At 42.9% G+C, this 20136-nt stretch overlaps 1 protein-coding gene across 1 annotated transcript in view; it reads left to right on the plus strand.

Moving 5' to 3' along the window:
• Window positions 1–229: 229 nt before the first annotated feature.
• Window positions 230–20136, plus strand: part of DICER1 (dicer 1, ribonuclease III) — a 179844-nt gene continuing 159937 nt past the window's right edge. The window contains exon 1 of the mRNA XM_033953270.1: window positions 230–606. The gene's annotated coding sequence lies outside the window, so the exon portion shown is untranslated. The remainder of the gene's footprint in view (window positions 607–20136) is intronic.

Genomic DNA, 20136 nt, shown 5'->3' on the forward strand with positions numbered 1-20136 from the left:
GTACACCTGTTCTCATTGGCCCATGCGTCTATGCAATTTTATAAAAGTCATTAATCTCACATGTTTAAAGGAAAATGTGTGCGAAGGTTAGTTGGTTGTTTTTTTTTTTTCTTCCCCAAAATCAAAGTAGTAAAAGCCAGGTCTTACAGACATAAAGCAGTACAGTGTGGCAACGTAGACTGCACGTGCGCGTAAGCACGCGAGCGTAAACTTGGGTCGTGACGCCCGTGGCCTCTCACGAGCTGCTGCAGCGCGCGCGCTCCCCCCGCCCGCCAGTTTACGGGCAACTCTAACGTGAGCACCTCAGCCCCGATGTATCGAGGGTATCCGAGCCAGCCGCCTGATAACCAACTAACCCTTCCCTAGCCGGCTCCACAGTTCTCGCCTCCCGCCATCCCCCCTACCTTCAAATACGTCGACTGCTATTCCTAAGCGTCGCGAGTGAGGCGGCTCCGGAGTGGGACCGTTCCTCCTCGCGCCCCGCCCCCCTCTTTGACGCAACTTCCTGTTTCCGGCGGGACGAGACGCGGCAGGGGGAAAGGCTCGGGGACCGCCGCGGGCAATCTGTATGTCTTGCCGCCGGTGACCTCGAAGACGCTTTTGAAGGTAGGACGGGGATGGGGGGCGTTTGGGAGAGAAGCCGGACTGTGGGCGAGAGGAGGGGAGCAGAGAGAGATGCCGGACTAAAGGCCGGAGCGGCGAAGACACGCTGGACCGGCGAGGCTGGAAGGGAGAGGTGCTAGAGCGGCGGGGAAGGAAGTTGGGGGGGGGGGGAGACTCGGCTCCGTGGATGGGGGGGAGGGGTGCTCTGTGTGTATCACACGTCTAATGAGTGTGACTCCTATCTCTGGAAAGAGAGGGAATGATGGCAGATAAAGACCATAGGGCCTATCCCAGTGGTCTCCAACTCAAACCCTTTGCAGGGCCACATTTTGGATTTGTAGGTACTTGGAGGGCCTCAGAAAAAAAAAAAAAAGTTAATGTCTTATTAAAGAAATGAAAATTTTGCATGAGGTAAAACTCTTTATAGTTTATAAATCTTTCCTTTGAGCTAAGTCTTAATAATAATAATATTGCTATTTGTAGCTAAAGAGAGATATGATCAAGAAACTGTTTTGTTTTACTTTTGTGATTATGATAAACATACCTCAAAATAGTACCTGGCGGCATGTGGCCCCCGGGCTGTGAGTTTGAGACCACTGGCCTATCCGGTCTGTCCACTCATGCCAGGCTCTGCGATCCCTCTCTTTTCCTAATCTTCCAAATAAGAGCAAGTAGTTAAGGAATGTGGATCTCTCTGACATTGATAATAGCATTCAGGGTTATAATAGGATGGGTTCACTAAGCTGATGTTCGTGTACAAAGAGAAAGAATTGATCAATCCACTGGAACTTTTTGTGTGTGCTGTGTTTTAGAATTAAGGGGGGGGAAAAAGACACAATATTCCTCCACATATGACTATATATTATTTAAATCAGAGATGCAGATATTTGAGAACTTAAGTTTATATAGTTAGACCCCCCAAGACATCCTTCAGACCTTCAGAAATATCTTTCACATAGATAAACCTTTTTAGGGATTAGACAGAAATCTATTTTTAAGGGTAAGTGATGGGTTCTTGATCTCATTCTGTGTTATGTATCTTTGCATTTCTTCTATAAATGCAATGCTTTTTACTATACAACTGTGCAAGCAAAAAGTAACTATGGATGTCTGTAAAACAGATAATCCAGTTCATTGAATGTTCTGTTTCTGATGTTGTTCATATGTAAAAAGTGTACTTTAGCAGTTACCGCCATGTGTTTGTGAAATACAGTACTTTTGGCTAGATTCACTAAGCCCACCGATCAAGTCCCGACCATAAAAACATAAGAATAGCCTTACTGGGTCAGACCAATGGTCCATCAAGCCCTGTAGCACATTCTCGGTGGCCAATCCAGGTCACTAGCACCTGGCCAAAACCCAAGGTGTAGCAATATTCCATGCTTCCAATACAGGACAAGCAGTGGCTTCCCCCTTGTCTTTCTCAGTAACATACTATGGACTTTTCCTCCAGGAACTTGTCCAAACTAGTGCTGCCTGATTCACGATTTGAATCGATTCACCGATTCACTTCAGGTGAATTGATTCGAATCGATTCAAAACAACAAAAAATCAGCCTCCCGATTCGCTTACTGACCCTTCCCCTTCTCCCCTTAAAGCAGGAGCAGCAGCACTGCCTCTTTCTGGCCGGCCATTGCTTTAGAGGGCAAGGGGGGAGGGACAGTTGGGAAGTGCTGGTTTCCGGCTTCTCCCCTAGCTTCCCGCGCATCCAGGACCGGATTAAAGGGTGGGCCCGATGCGCTTCTACGATGAGTGCAAGCGGCAGTGGCGTTTCTGTTTTGCTGCTTGCCTGCTTGCAACCCGCCCGCCAGCTCAATTTAATTCTGCTCACTGCTGCTGCTCCAAAAGGGCCAGGCGTGTGCAGCGATTGTACGCTGCTGGCCCATAAGCCTTCTCTCCGTCAGAATTGATGTCAGGGGAAGGCTTTTGGACTGGCGGGAAAATCGAATCGAATTGAAAAATCGATTCAATGGGCTGAATCGAATCAAATTTTTTTTTCCTGAATCGGGCAGCACTAGTCCAAACCTTTCTTAAAACCAGCTACGCTATCCGCTCTTACCACATCCTCTGGCAACACGTTGCAGAGCTGAACTATTCTCTGAGTGAAAAAAAATTTCCTCCTAAAAATATTTCCGTGTAACTTTGTGTCCCCTAGTCTTTATAATTTTTGATGGAGCAAAAAATTGATTCACTTGTACCCGTTCTACTCCACTCAGGATTTTGTAGACTTCAATCATATCTCCAATTTGTGACCTGATTTTCCTCTGACTCGATTCACTAACCTTGTGACCGATCATCATCCAATCTGCGCATGAAAATGAGAGAAAACGGCATGTAAAGTAGGCAGGCAGCGATTCACTAACAAAAAACACCGATTGTGCTGGCCGATCAACAAACAAGCGACTGCTGGGGACCAGTCGCTCACGTTGTTTCTGCCTGCATCTCCTGCTCTCTTCCCTGACTTTCGTGCTCTCTCTGCCCCGAGTGCCACCCTGCTTCTGCCCCGATTCTCCTGGCCTTCCCCTGCAGTGTGAGCCCTTGGTTTTAACCCGCGGGTTTAAATCAGGATAAAACCATGAGCTTGCTATAAAAAGTAAAAAAAAAAAGTAAAGTTAAAAAAAAAAAAAAGTCACTGCTCAGTAAGCATGTACAGACCATCTGGTCTGTGCATGCGTCTGGATTGCTATTCAGCAATCTGTGCAGTCAGTTGGGGGCATGAGGATGCTTCATGAATCAGCCCCCTGCCCATGGATCAGATAACTCATGGGTTGGATTCAATCCGTGGGCTTAGTAAATCTAGCCCTTTGTATATTAAAATACCATGTGTATTAAATTGTCAGCTGCGCTAAGGGCTAGATTCACTAACCTGCCGATTGTGCCTGATTCGTGGCCGATCCGCAGCAGGCCAACTGATCCACAATGGGTCAGTATTTAAATGGGGAAGATCGGAGAAACGCTCCCCTCTGAGCAATCCTGAAGCATGCGCAGACCATCTTCTTTGCCTGTAGATGGTCTGTGCATGCTTACAAAAGCAGCAATTTTATTTTTTCTTTTAACTTCACTTTCAAACCTGTGGTTTAAACCCGTAGGTTAAAACCACGGGCTTAAACCATGGGCTTGCACTGAGGGGCAGAAGGCAGAGCAGTCGGAAAGGACCTGAGCGACTGGTCCTCAGCAGTTGCTTATTTTTGATTGGTCAGCCCAGTCGGTGTCCCTAATTTTTTTTTAGTGAATCGCTGCCTGCCTACATGTGCATGCTGTTTCCGCTCATTTGCATGCACAGATCGGAATTGGATCGGCACAGAGGTCAGTAAATCGGGTCACAAAGGGGGTTGCACACCGATCGGTACACGATCGATTTGCTTAGTGAATCTAGCTCTTTGTGCTTGGGTAAGTTGTGGAATATAAGACCTTGTATTCAGCTGGAGTTCCTAATCTTAATTACTTCGGCAGTTTTAAAGTTACATATTTAATTCTTACATCACTGATTCACAAACTGTGGTCCTAGGACCCTTAGCGGCAGTTTCTGGTGGTTTATATAGGAGCTGTTCCTTTGACATGATGCCTTTTCCATTCCGGAAGGAGCACACTGAAGTGGAGTGGAATATGAATGCTGGAGGGAGAAGCCAGCTGAGTGGCAAAGATAAGAAATATGAAATGTCTGGTGGATTTGTGCCACTGCTTAGTACGGGAGCTATTCCCTAGCAGAACCCATTTGCCTTTTTAGCCAATCATGCTGGGAAAGGAGAAATAGAGGTAAAATTCAGGAAGGTAGGGAAAAGAGAGAAGGCTGTTTTTTGGGAGGGGGAGTGGACATTTATTAATATTCTGCATGCACAGTCTGCTGCAGAGCGCCTAGGAATAAAATAGGCTCTGAGCAGATAGCATGTGCTAACCATTAATAAATTGTTCAAACCTTTTTTAAAACCAGCTACACTATCCGTTTTTACCACAACTTCTGGCAATGTGTTCCAGAACTTAACTATTCTCTGAGTGGAAAAAAATATTTCCACCTATTGGTTTTAAAAGTATTTCCCTGTAACTTCTTCGAGTGTCCCCTAGTCTTTGTAATATTTGACAGTGAAAAATCGATCTACTTGTACCCGTTCTACTCCACTCAAGATTTTGTAGACTTCAATCATATCTCCTCTCAACCGTCTCTTTTCCAATCTGAAGAGCCCTAACCTTTTTATTCTTTCCTCATACCCTAACCTGACTCTTTAAAAAAATAAAAAATAAATTTTTGCACCAGTGCAAAAGTCTTTGGACATGATAGAAAATATCAGAATATCACATTGTTTTTAATAGGGAAAGCAATTGCAAAATTGGAGCAGTTTATAATTTATTATGTCTTCAATTCTTTTCCACCTTATACCACCATTAAAGATTAAAAATGAACACTTACCCCACATTTTACAAATCTGTAGTGCGTTTTTTAGCGCTGGCTGCGGCAGTAGCAGCTCCGACGCTCATAGGAATTCCTGTTGCTGCTGCGGCCGGTGCTAAAATCCACACTACAGTTTTGTAAAAGGGGGAGGGGGGCGGGTTTGATACAACTTTACTTATGTTATAACCTGAAAGCAGTAGACATGGCTGGTGGTTGCTATAGATGACTTTAATGGTTGCAAGTCTGGGAGGTGTGCAGTGCATTGTATTTCCTAGAATGTGTGTGTGTGTTTTATACACATCTCACGAAGAAGAAATAATGAGAGTTCTTCAACATGGCAGATTGATTTATGGTACTGTTGCATTAATGAGGAATTGAGCAAATATCTGTGGATATCACTGAGAATACTTATATCAATTGTGTTAACATCTGAAACATGGCTTTAAAATATTTTTAGAAAGCTCAGAAATTTTGCCAAAGTTACTTGAGACCAGACTTTCGGCTTGATTTACTGAGGCACAGTCCAGTTTAAGCTCCCTTTTTACAACGGCAATCAAACTGATTAGAGTGCCAAAGTAAAAAAAAAAAAAGTTTGAGACGAACTGTGCTAGAATATTGGTTTGTTTTATAGGATATTGAAAGCATCATATTTGTGACCTAGTTCATTCAGTATGAAACATAGAACATGATGGGCAGATAAAAGGCCAAATTCCATTCAGTCTGTCCATCCACAGCATCCACTATCTCCTAAGAGATCTATCTCACTTGCCTGTCCCAAGCTTTCTTGAATTCAAACTCTGTTTCCACCACCTCTACCAGGAGACTATTCCACGCACCTTTTACTCTGTAAAAAAAAGTATTTCCTTAGTATCACTTCTTATCCTCATTCTCTGCTCTCACTCTGGCGTTTCCTTTCAGTTGAAAGAGACTTGTTTCATTCATATTTATGCCACTTAAGTATTTAAACGTCTCTATCACATCTCCCCTCTTCCACCTTTCCTCCAAAGTGTAACCAGTAAAAAAATTATTTTATCTGTTTTTTAGCCATATATAGAGAGCCATCTTTTAAATCTCATCCTTATGGAGGAATAAAGTTCTTAGAAAAGAAAGAAAAGGAAATTGAAACCAAGTACTGCAGTTAAAATGGCTGAGAGGAGGGCATCAGGGGAAGTCAGATCTAGTGTGTGTGTGATGAGGGGTGGGGCTATTAGTGTCTGGGTAGTGTTTCCAGCTCTTTTTGCCCCTTTTGCAATGGATAAGGGCAGATTTGGCCTCCTTGGGGATCCTTGAGCCATTTGGAAGAGAATCATGGTGTGATGTTACATTGGACACAAATTAGCCCCTGCTGGCCACAACCCCCCCACCCCTGTGTTTGCAAGGACAGCCATTTTACATCCAACCTGCCAAAGTTTGGGTAGGAGCTGCAGGGCATGCCACACCTAAAATGGAGGGTAAAAACCAGTCCCCTTCACATCTGACAGAATAGTTGATGATTGGCGGACCCCTTTAGGGCCCCATGTTCCCCCCTCCCCCCATGAAGATACAATCTAGCAGAATGATTAGGAAGTTGACATTTATATATACCTGTTAATGTCCTTTTGTCGAGTCCTGCTAATCCAGACCAGTGCCCACCCTGGAATACTTTGGCATTGGGGATTTGTCTCGGGGCCTTATATAAGTGTAAATAGTTATTATAATTGGGGGTTTGTTATAGGTTCTCCGGGGGTGTCGGGTAGCGAGATCTAATTTCACGTCATGCTGCTTTGGCTTAAGCATACTAGAGAGTTCTAGCTTTACCAATCCTTGTACTGGTGATGGAAGACTTCTTTCTTTCCCTCTGGTAAGGGAACCCACCCCATTGTTCTGGTTGAGTCTAGCAGGACTCGAAATGAACAGGTATGAATAAATGTTACCCTTTTGCTGTGATAAAGTTTGCCCAGGGGCCACAGAGTAGAACACAGTTCTCTAGTCTTGTTTTTCGTTTCACGATGGCTGTGACTGTCTTAGCAGAGCTGTGATCACTGACTCCACCCCATCCACAACCTTTACGAGCTTAAGGAGCAGGAACAGGATCTGGAAATGAGCACCAGGTCACTTGCCTAACAGCACAGAGCAGTGCCAGTTAGCTCTCTGGCCAGCCTACTCCATGGTTCTTAGTTTATTTTTATGTCACAGTTTTAAAGCATAGTTAAAGCATGTCTTTTCAAGCATCTGGAATTCCTGCTCTTTAATTTACTCAGCTACGGCAGAGTAGTAAAGTTGATTAAATAATCTCTGTGTAGATTAAATAATATGATATTTGTTTGCATTTAGAAATTTTCTTACCGATTTAATTGATTTTCAGTGTTCTAATGACATCAGTTGGACAAATAAAGTATAGCTGTAAAACATCTGTGTTCAAATCATCTTTGCAGATTTTCTCTTCAGGTTACTTGTTCGCTTTAAAAGGCTGAATACTTAATTACTAAGAAGGTTTGCTATCTCTCTTTTTAAATATGCGATTCTAGTCCTTCACAACGGCAAACAAAATAACATAAGCAATACTTGGAACTATACTGATGCCAGAGTTCTATGGCTTTGCTCTGTTTTCAATACTAGGTTCTCTATTGTCAGTGCAATATGGCAGTATCTTGTATACCTGTGTGGTGGGTGGTTTTTTTTAAAAATTTTGTTTTTTTGCAGAAGTTCCAGGAAGCTCTTCTGCCAGGAAACGGTGCCAAAAATGTAACCCACACTAAATTTCAGGTGTTTGTTCATGAACAAGCGTCCTATCTTGTTTCTAGGTTATGTTTCATTCTTCATGTACATTTTTTTGTTTGTTTGTTTTCTTTTTAAGTTTATTAAGTTTAAGTTTATTAAGTTTTAAGTTTAAGTTTATTAGGATTTTTATATACCGCCTATCAAGGTTATCTAAGCGGTTTTACAATCAGGTACTCAAGCATTTTCCCTCTCTGTCCCGGTGGGCTCACAATCTATCTAACGTACCTGTATTATGTAGTATAAATCGCAAAAAGATCCCTTATTATGGGCACTTTTATCAAACCATGGTACAGCTTTTTATCGCAGGCCAATGAGGTAAATGCTCCGAGGCTCATTCAGTTCCTCTGAGCGTCTGAGCATTTACCTTGCTGCTTGCAGTAAAAAGCTCTACTGCTGTTTGATAAAAGGGGCCTATGGTTTTTATCCTGTTCAGATTTGTCATTAAGAGCATAAGCATTTCCATATTGGGTCAGACCAAAGGTCTGACAAGCCCAGTATCCTGTCTTCAAAAGTGGTCAATCAGTAGAAGGACCTGGAAAGTTCCAAAAGAGTAAAACAGATTTAATGCTGCTTGTGGCCTTTTTTATTAACAGTGTGTATAAACATTTTTTAAACCTTGTTAAGCTAACCACTTTTACCACATTCTCTGGCAACGAATTCCAGAGTTTAATTATATGTTGAGTGAAGAAATATTTTCTCTGATTAATCTTCTTTGCATTCCCTCTAGTCCTTGTATATTTGGACAAAGTAAACAAGTGATTCATCTATCCATTCCATTCAGTATTTTATAGATCTTTCTCATATGTCCCCTAAGCTGTCTCTTCTTCAAGTTGAAAAGCCCTAGCCTCTTTAGCCTTTCCTCATAGGGAAGTCAGCTCTATTACATTATCATTTTTATCACCCTTCTCTGTATTTTTTTCTTATTCTATTATATCTTTTTTGAGATGCATTGACCAAAATTGCACATAGCATTTGAATTATAGCATAACATGGAATGATAACAAAGGCATTATCATATTCACAGTTTTGTTTTCCATTCAATAGTTCCTAACATTCTATTTGCTTTCTTAGCCACTGCTACACACTGAGCAGGGAGTTTCAACATTTCATAACATAACATTAAAATTCACTTCTGTGCTACTAAGTTTTGTGCAGATCACAAAAGATAAAGAATATAGGTGAATACTGCAACAAAAATCTAACTTCCAAAAGATTCTATAAAAAGATGCATTTTTAAAGCACGTCGAAACTGTTGGTAGAAGTTGGAAGATGTAAATACATAATTCAGATCCTTAGCCCATAAAGCCACTTGAAAAGATAACAGATGCTCCTGGAATTTTTTAAATTTACAACCCTTTGCAGATGGAAAAGTAAATAGCGTATGAGATTTCCTAGGAATGTTTGGAGTTAATGATGATAAAAGATTCCATAAGATATTCTGGGATGAGACCTGCCAATGCCTTAAAGCCTTAAATGATGACATTTGAAAAATGAAATAAAATGCTGAGCAAATGACAGTGTACTCCTTGTCACAATTAATGGACCAGTGAGACATTCATCAGATCATGGTGTGGTATAAGGATGGATAAAAATAAATGATTTTTTAAAAGTTTTAAATCAGATTTTTTTTTTTTTAAATTTACTGTATATGCTTGAATATAAACCAAGATTTGGGGGCCACTATTGGGGTCTTTGTTTATAGTCAAGTCCTCTGGTCTGTGCTCCCCCTCTGCCCCCCACCTGGACCTGTTGCTGGCCTCCCATGGACCTGCCTGAAGCCCTGGTGGTCCTGCAGTGAACCGGGACAGGAGCAGTCTTTCTCGTGTCCTATTCCATTAGCCATTTTTGATGGTGGCTCTTGTGGGGCAGGAGTGCAGGAAGATTGTTCCTGCCCCGCTTCACCACTAGACCACCAGGGATTTAAAGGTAAGATCTAGAGGGGACAGGGCAGTTTAGAGTCAACTGGGACAGGACGTGGGAAGGATCGCTCCTGTCCTGGCTCGCTGCTGGACCAACAGGTCTTCAGGCAAGCCGACAGGGGACTAGGTCGCAAGGGAAGGAAGGAGGGTGGAAAGAAAAGCCGAATGCAGGGCACTTGAATACATTATAGTCCAAAAGTTATTCATCATGAAATAAGGATTAGTTTTTAATTATGTAGCATAAGGCAATGTTTACATTTTTTTGTAAGTTTTGATGGATGAAGTAATGTCCACAATGATTCTGTTGTAGGTGAAGAAGGGAATGTCTTTCTTGCAGAAAAATTGATACCTCAGGAAATGCACATACATCAGAAGTACAGTGAGTAGCAGCAAAAGCTATAAATGCGAACAAACATTCAAATGTATAGTGCACAGTTTAGTCACAGACAATGCTGCAAATGTATCCAAGATGAGAAGAAATTTAGACGCGCTAATAACATGGCTGCAGAGTTCATTTGCTGCATCTCCTAGCCAAAGACCTCAATGTCCCAGAAATAAAGACTAATGTTGAAATTGCCAAATACTTCTGTAACAATTATTTTGCAGCATACTAATGTTCCCACAAGATGTTAGATGGCCATCTGTGGTGGACTGTTTTGAGTAGTATTAGTGGCCTATACTTATGTCGCCTATTTAGCAATTTCCCAAAAGAACATGCAGCGTTTACAATTGATGCAAAATGCAGCGGTCAAACTGATCTTTGGGCTGAGGAAGTTTGACCACGTGACATCCTACTACCGGCAGCTGCATTGGCTGCCAATGGAGGTGCGCGTAAAGTTTAAATTTGCCTGCTTCTGCTTCAAAGCACTACACGGACTTGCCCCTAAATATATAACTGACCTTTTCGTCTTCTCAGCCAACAGACACAAGAGAAGCTCACATTCCAACTTCGTTTCCCCCCCAGAGAGAGGTTGTAAACTGAAAAAACACCATGAACATCTTCTCTCGCACCAAGCAGCATCATGGGGTAAAGACCTAGAACAATTGCTTTCGCCCACTACTTATGAGGAATTTAGGAAATGTCTGAAAACACACCTGTTCCTAAAGTATCTAGACAACTGATCCTCTCTTTTCTCTCCCCTCTATAGCGATTAACTTGTTCTATTGATCACTCTCTCCTCAAAAATGGATTTCCTGTCCTATTAACCCTCTTTCTTCCTCCCCTCTTAAAGTCAATCAATTTGTACCTTTGCTTAATCTTTGTAAACCATATAGAACTTCACGGTATTGCGGTATATAAGCTGTTATTATTATTATTATGTCTGTAAATATTAAGATTATACCAGCAAGAATGAGTAAAGAAAACCATGATTTAAATCATGGCTTTCTGACTAGTGATTAAATTTTGATTTAAATCGATTTATTTCTTAAAAAAAAAAAAAAAAAGTATTCCACTTTAATCAAATCCACCCTATATGGTATAGTTATATTTTATTTGGTATGTTAACCTATTGAGGAATAATGAGTAGTGACAAATATGCATTGAATAGGAGTGAAGGGAGGATGGATTTGATTTAAATCGATTTTAAAACACAATTTAAATCACTAGTCAGAAAAATGTGATTTAAATCATGTTTTTCTACAGAAAAACTCATTCTTGCTGCTATCTGAATATTTACAACCAGATGACTTGTTTCATTTTTTGAAAAATAACTTTTCAGATCAGTTTTGCAGTTATGTAAAAAAATTGATTTGGTTATATACTATGAGGTTATTGTGAGGTGAACTATCTAGTTTAATAGGTTAATATTCATATTTGGACAATGTTTCTGTTGTACTTTATTGAAAAGAGAAAAACAATCATTACCTTAACAATTTAAATAGTTTTATTTAACCAAAACAATAACATTATAGAATATAACTGAGAGACACATTGGATTGTGCTCCCACGGAGAGAAGATTGTGTTGAGAGATACGCTTGATTGTGCTCCCACGGAGAGAAGATTGATTGATTACAACCTGAGGCAGCATGGATTTGTGAAATGCTGGCCACTGTTAGTGCACCGATCCTTAACAGAAGATAACTAGATTTTTACTTATGCATTTGTTTGCTTTCACATTGCATTTCAGAGTTATATTTTTAAAAAAAAGGGATTTTTATGCCAGTGAGGTACTGGTCTCATCTTGAGCAGTTATTGTAGCTGGTGAGCACTGTTTTTCTGAGACTTTTTCCTCCTTTCAGTTTAAATCTACTCGTGCGGAGATCATGTGATGCACTGAGCGCGGGCAGACGACGGCTGCCTGAGCTCCCGGGCCCCGAATCCCGAACAGCCCCGTTACCGATCCCCGGGGACGCGGCGGAGGACGGCGAGTGATCGCGCGTGGTGTGGGGTGCGCATGGACAGGTTCTTGTCCTCCCCTGCGTCGCTGATGGCCACTCGCACCACCAAGAAGGACCGCGATCGCCCGCAGCTTAGCGCGGACAAAATGGCGCCGGCCCCATCTTCGGCCATCCACCAAATTGCGCCGGAGGCGCTGGCGGCTTTAACAACGGCGGTAACGGCGGCGATGCAACCCGGTATGGACCGGCTTTCTGACCAACTGTCCAACTTAGAGAACTTACTAACAGAGACTACCCGCAGAACAACTGTCTTAGAGACCCGGGTCTCTGATTTGGAAGATACACAGAGCACCCATGAAACTACCTTACAAGAGCTGCAGGCACTAACAAAAAAGCAAGCAGAGAGACTGGAGGATTTGGAAAATCACTCCCGCAGGTCCAATTTGCGTTTTTTAGGCATCCCGGAGACAGTAACTGGACCTAACCTGCTACAGGTCCTGGAGGTATGGCTGACCAATACTTTTGCTTTACGGGAGAGCCTGGGCCCGATACGGTTGGAGCGGGTGCATCGACTTGGAAGGGAGCAGGCGCGGGAGGCGCGGCCTCGCATGGTCATAGCAAAAGTCTTGAACTACAATCACAAAGTTGAAATACTGCGCAAATATAAACAACTTCGTGAGGACCTTAAGTTTGAAGATTCAGAGGTGCGCATTTTTCAAGACTACTCCGTGGCCCTGACCGAGCGCAGGAAGCTATTTTACCCGCTTTGTTCATCCTTGGCAGAAAAGAAAATCCGTTTTCTCTTCTTATAATAATAATAATAATAATAACTTTATTCTTATATACCGCCAACAATCTTGCTACCTTACGTATACAGCATCAGGGTCAATGGCAAGTCTTCGATTCAGCTGTGGAGGCAGCCACTTTTATGAATACTCAAGTGCTCTCTCAGGCGGACCTTACATGACTGTCTACTCACTTCCTGGAAGCACTCACTGCATTCTGCTGGTTGCACTATGGTTTGGAAGTTTCTGGGATGCTTAGATTCCCAAATGCAGGGAGCTCGGGACTCTCTCTTTCTTCTGTTCCTACTTGTTGATATGGGCTGGGTTTGTTCAGAATTGCATTCAAGTGGTCACAGTTACTGGGATTGAGTACTTAATTTTGCTGTCCACTATACGTTTAATTGTTACTGGGTTTCTTATGGACCTAATGTTTTTTGATCTGCGGGTGATTCGGGGCCTGGAGTGGCATTAGTTTGTGATCTCTCACACCTATAGGACCGCCTTGGGGTGGACCTTTAGTTGTGACTGCCTACTGATGCGAGAGGGGGGTCGACAGGGGGGAGTGGGTGGGGTGGGAGGGGGGGGTTTGGGGGGGAGTCCTTTGCTATGTTGGAGGTATGTATGACAATTTTGGAGGCAGGAGAGTTGGAATTCTGCAGTGGGCGGGCATGTGGTATTGCAGATACTTCGACAGGTCCTCAGTAACACATGGCTACCCTGGGTGTGGCTGGGAGCCTGGGGTGGTTGGTTTCAATACACTGTTATTTTTTCGCAAATATTGTCCATCTTCATAGGTCATAGCTAATTCTCTGCGCCTAATGTCATGGAACGTATCGGGCATTACATCCCCTATTAAACGAACCAAAATTCTAACTCAGCTCAAAAGACATAACGTAGATATTGCATGTTTGCAGGAAACCCGCCTGACGGACGTAGAACATCAGAAATTGAAGAGGTCCTGGGTGGCTGCAGTCTTTGCAGCCTCTTCCCCTCAAAAACGGGCGGGGGTAGCAATATTAATTCGTAAGACTTTACCCTATACTGCCAGAGTGATTGTAACTGATCAACAGGGCAGATATGTACTGTTACACTTGACGGTAGGAACATATTCCTTTTTTCTCTTGAATGTGTATGCACCTAACCAATATGATCATTCTTTCTTTGAGGGTATTACAGCATTGTTATTAGAGCGTGTTGGGGAATCAGTCTACGTAGCCGGAGATTTCAATCAAGTCTTAGACCCGAATTGGGACCGATCTACGCCAGGACCGAACACCTGCGTGTCCCACACTAGGGGTATTCCTTATCTCTGTGCCACTTTAGATCTGGTAGACCCCTGGAGACTTTTACACACCACAGAAAGGGATTACACTCATCGATCCAGGGCACACAATACCCAATCTAGAATAGACTATGTCCTTACTACGAGTAGGGCCTTTCTGAATGTAGATGCGGCAATGATAGGCCCGACCGTGATCTCGGATCATGCGTTGATTTGGATCGATGTGAATGTGGGTTTTAGTTTGCGGGGCCCAGTACGCTGGCGTTTTCCTAGTTATTTATTTTCAGATGACCATTTCAAAACTTATTTAACATCTAAGTGGGAAGACTTTCTTGAATTTAATGGTACGCATTGTGACAATCCGACGCTGTTTTGGAGCACCGCTAAGGTAGTGCTCCGAGGAGATTGTATAGCTTATGTTGTAACGCGAAACCGTCGTTTGTCTAGAGGTATCCTTAACTTAGAAAAGGAACTAACGTCCGCCAAACGCCATTATACACAATACCCGACCCGAACTAATAGGGAACGCTTAATATCGGTGGAAGCGACCCTTAATTCATATATACATGAGCGAACAGTCAAAATGCTTCTATATCAAAAATATCGTTACCATCGTTACGGTAATCGGGCTGGGAAATTGTTGGCACGGCTGACTGCACAGTCCAGAGGACACCGATACGTGTTGGGATTGAGGGACGATAAGGGACGTCTGCAACATTCTACTGCTCATATTGCCCAAACTTTCCATTCTCACTTTCAGAAGATTTATGGACGCCAGGACTCGGGAACAGTTTCCCTTATTAGGGATTATATAGCAGATTCTGGATTGTTGCCACTCTCTGACCCAGACACAGAATATCTTAATACACCCATTACCCCGAAAGAATTGCAAAATGCAATCCAACGCCAAAGGAATTTTTCTGCTCCAGGGCCGGATGGCTTCACGGCAGAATTTTATAAGATTTTATCTGTTCAACTAGGTCCCTATTTGCGGGAATACTATTCTCAGACAATACAGGATGAACACTTTCCCACTGAAGCAAATGAGGCCTTAATCACTCTGATATTGAAACCAGGAAAAGAGAGCGTTGCTCCCGAGTCCTATCGTCCTATTTCTCTTTTAAATGTGGACATTAAAATTCTTTCTAAAATATTAGCCGATAGACTAGCTACTCTTCTCCCGAACATTATTGCACCAGCACAGGTAGGTTTTGTGAAAGGCAGACAGGCGGTACATAATGTTCGAAAGGCCCTATTATCACTGGCCCATACACAATCCCATAATACACAGATGTTGCTGCTTAGTTTAGACGCAGCCCAAGCTTTCGATCAAGTCAATTGGGATTATTTATTTGAGGTGTTGGACTATATGGGGATGACAGGTTGGTACGCCAGAGCGATACGCACATTGTACTCGACACCGAGGGCAAGATTGCTTGTTAATGAGCTCATTACAGCCCCTATTTTAATTGAAAGGGGTACCCGACAGGGGTGCCCTTTGTCTCCCCTCCTCTTTTTGCTATACCTGGAGCCCTTTCTCCGGACAGTGACTCTGGACCCTGATATAGTGGGAGTGGACTTTGGGAAATGCACTATCAAAGTGCTAGCTTTTGCAGATGATTTATTATTTACACTGACCAACCCCACTCATTCCATTGCTCATCTGCTGCAGGCGCTAAGGGAATTTAGATTCTACTCGGGCTTTACTTTGAATTATCAGAAATCTATAGCTCTAGCTAGTCCGGCGGATCTACAGCAGACATGGGTGGGAGAGTTTCCTTTTGCATGGGCGACAACGTCGATTCGCTATTTGGGAATTTGGATTCCCAGAGACCTCAAAACTCTTTATGACAGTAATATTAATTCCCTCATGCAGGACACCTTACAATATTTACAAAATTGGTCCTCTTTCCCACTCTCAGTAGCGGGATGGGTGGCTCTTTTTAATATGGTGCTCTTTCCCAAGTGGTTATATCGCTTTCAGGTGTTACCAATCCTCCTCTCCTATACTCATAATGCACGTTTAATTAAAGGTTTACAATGTTTCTTGTGGGGGGGTAAACGACCTCGTATGCAATTTCCTAGGATGTGCTTACCCAGGGAACGAGGGGGCTTTGGTTTATTAAATGTCCGTTGGTACGCATTGGCATGCCAGATGCGACATCTCAATGATTGGTTTAGGGGGACATCAGATTTCTCTGCGACTCCTTTGGAATTATCTTTGTTGGCTCCGTACCATGTAAGCTATTTCTTGCATGTAGCGAACCCACAGATCCGTCCTTTGGTGTCTCCCTACCCGATATTTGCGCCGGCGCGGCGCACATGGAAGTGGGTATGTAAAACAGCAAAGTTGTCTTCTGAGGTTTCCTGCTATTTACCCATCCAGGGCAATGGAGCCTTTCTGCCTGGATTGCAAAATACATCCTTCCAGAGGTGGAGTACGCTGGGATTACAATATCTTTTCCATCTGTTTATGGAGGAGGGGAGAATAGCCACCTTTGCGGAATTACGTCAGACATTTGATTTACAGCCAACTGACTTTTTTGCTTATTATCAAATCCGACATTATGCTCAGTCTCTACCTGGGGAACACCTAACTGAAGCTACCCGGGAGGCCCTCTCGGAACTTTTCAGTCTTTCTGCACAACAGAGGGTTCCGCTTCGTTTTCATATTGTGGGAGTCCAGGACTGTCAATCGAGCACTAATTTGGCCATCTTGGTGACAACATGGGCAGAGGACTTGCAATGCACTTTAACAGACCAGCAGTTGCAGCGAGTTTTGAAAAATATTCAGAAGGTCTCTCCTAACATTACGCATTGGGAAATGCAATTGAAGATAGTCTTGCGACTCTACATCCCGCCGGAACGAGCAGCTCGGATGGGGATTACTGCATCTCACTCCTGCCCGAAATGTGATCAGGATCACGCTTCTTTAGGCCATATGCTCTGGACTTGCCCTAAAATTTTACAGTTTTGGAGATATTTGGGACAATACATTACGACGCTATGGGGGAGGCGCTGGCTTCCACAACCAAGAGCACTATTCGGATTTTACAATATAGCCACGCCTAAACCCAAAGGCATGTCGGCTTTCCTCACTAGAGCGATTTTGATGGGGAAAAAAGCAATACTTACGAACTGGCTGTCCCGAGATCCCCCATCTTATGCACAGTGGCGATCCCTGATGATAACCCATGCGACACTGGAACGCAGACTGGTGGGAGCCTTGGACTGTGGCCTTGGCCGTAGATTCAGTCTGACCTGGGAATGTTTCTGGCAGGATCTTACTCCGCATGCCCGCAGCAGATTATTGAACCTCTAAGTTTGACTCTTGCTCTCCATTTTTAGTTGTAGTACTGGACTCCTGGGGTGGGAAGGGGTATGGGGGGGGGGAGGGGGGAGGAAGGTTGATAGTTGTTCTGTTTCATAACAAAAGCCTAAGCTGTTTGTACTGGTGTGCTTTACTAATTTTATAATAAAAACTATTTGAATATAAATCTACTCGTGCATGCTGTGATTTTGGGGTATTGATTGGAGCAATGTATGTATCTATCACACTGTTTTTGGTGAAAAGACTTTTAAAGGTGAAATCATTACTTCAACAGTCTCTAAATCCAAGTGTTTAATAAGTGACCGCCACCAGTTCACTAGCATGACTTTCTTTAAAACATCAACTACAAACATATTTCTTGAATGGTTCCCCCTTAGCTCTGAAGTTTATTATAGGTGGCATTGCAGATGGATCATTCCCAGATACCCATGTCATAGCTAACTCCTCTTAAGGTTTGATCCTGGTGCCAGATATTGTCAATATCTGCAAGAAAATGAGCTGGAAATAATTATTCTCCCATTCATTTTTTAATGCTTGTAATTGATTGTTATTATACAATTCTGTTTTTTTAGTGCTCACGTAGTTGCTTCCAAATTTCAACAACTTCAGTAATAAAACAGTTGTTTTTCTGTATTTTGTTTAAAGCTTCAGAAATGGGTTTCAGGATTCTCTTAAACCCAATGTTAAGGATTTTGGCCATAACAGTGCCATTTATTTTCTGTCAATTTTGTTCACAAACTGTTAACAGAATAGGCTAGTTCTTGGTATACTGCTCAAAACAGTCCACTTCAAAGTTCCTTATTACATCTTGTGGGAAAGTTAGCTTGGTTCCACCCATTATTTTCAGAGCTGCTGCAGCAAAATGATTGTTATGGAAGTATTTAGCAATTTCAAAGGATTAGTCTTTTTTTTCTAGGCCACAACATCTTTGGCTAGGATATACAGCAAATGAGCACTGAAGCTATATGTTATTAACTTGATATTCTCTTCATGCTCTTCTGAATTTCTTCTCATCTTGGATACATTTGCAGCATTGTTTGTGAGTAAACTGTATGCTAGCCATTTTAATTTTTGTTCACATTTTATTATAGCTTTTGTTGCTACTTCCTGTAAGTATTCTGCTGTATGTGCATGTTCAAAGGTATCTGTTATTTCTGCAAGAAAGACATTCTCTTCTTCTGTTATACAAGCACATACAACAAAATCATTGTGGACATTACTCCATCCATCAAGACTTTGGTTAACAATTTTACCCTCTAGACCTGTTGCACATAGAGAATGACATGGTGGCTGTTTATCCGTGGCTAGTTGTGGGTAACCCGCCGAAATGGTGACAAAAAAATGGTTGCCGCAGGGACAGGGCCATTCGCTGCCCCATGGAGCGGTGAATTGTCTTGTCTCTGCAGTTAAGAGAGGGAGCACACGCAGTCCAACAGTCCCCTCCCTTCTTACTAATGATCACGGCCGGCCGTCTGGGCATCTTCCTCCCCCTTACCTTAGTGGCAATTTCTAATTTTCTTTCTGCTAGCAGCTGGAGCCTTGAAGTTGCGTATGGCTGCCAGAAAGTTCTCCTCTGACACAACCGGAAACAAAAAGTTGCATCAGAGGAGAATTTTCCGGCAGCCACACGCAACTTCAATTCTCCAGCTGCTAGTAGAAAGGTAATTAGAAATTGCCACGAAGGTAAGGGGATCTACTACTGAAAGGTCCCACGCTGACACTGAATACCTTTGCAGCCACTGGAAAGAGATAAGGAAACAGCAGAAGGGAAAAGGAGAGGCGATTAATACTGCCCTACTGTAATGCCACCGTCCACCAAATATTGCCACCCTTGGCAGCCACTTAGTTCACCTGAAAGCAGGGCCAGCCCTGCCTGCGGTGGTCAAGCTTCCCCTGCGTCTCACTCGGCTCTGTTTCAGAGTAATCCATCTGATTTGGGAAAAGAACATGCAATATTGGTGACAATGAGTAATGTACAGCTGCTCTTCTGAGTCCTTTGGTAATCAGAAATAGGGTTTGGAAAAACCACATTTTATATGGTAGTGGAGGGGAGAAGACTCTGAAGGGAACTGGGGAAGAGAGAGGGGGAGAAGACGCTGAAGGAAACTGGGGAAGAGAGAGGGGGGAGCGGAGGGAAGAAGATGGGTGCCAGACCAATGAGGGGTGGGGTGGAGGGAGAGAGAAGGCAGACAGTGGATGGAAGGAATTGAATGAGGAGAAGATGAGGAAAGCAGAAACCAGACAACAAAGGTAGGACAAAAAAATTTTTTGCTTTCGGATAAAGTAGTATAATGGTTGTGTTGATAAACATTTATAAACAAAGCCCTGCCTGCTGAACATCTCTTAGCAGCCAGAACTTTGACAATTGCATGGAATATTGTTTTTTTATACTTTAATAAAATAAGTTCAGTATAAAACTATTCGAGGCTTGTGTAGATGGGATTAGATGGTTTGTGGGGATGGGACGGTTACGGTGACTGGGCGGAAACGAGACAAATTTTTTTTCCCCCGTGTCATTCTCTAGATCAGTGGTTCCCAACCCTGTCCTGGAGGAACACCAGGCCAATTGGGTTTTCAGGCTAGCCCTAATGAATATGCATGAAGCAAATTTGCATGCCAATCACTTCCATCATATGCAAATCTCTCTCATGCATATTCATTAGGGCTAGCCTGAAAACCCGATTGGCCTGGTGTTCCTCCAGGACAGGGTTGGGAATCACTGCTCTAG

Source organism: Geotrypetes seraphini, chromosome 7 (assembly GCF_902459505.1).
Source record: "Geotrypetes seraphini chromosome 7, aGeoSer1.1, whole genome shotgun sequence".
Lineage (NCBI taxonomy): Eukaryota > Metazoa > Chordata > Amphibia > Gymnophiona > Dermophiidae > Geotrypetes > Geotrypetes seraphini.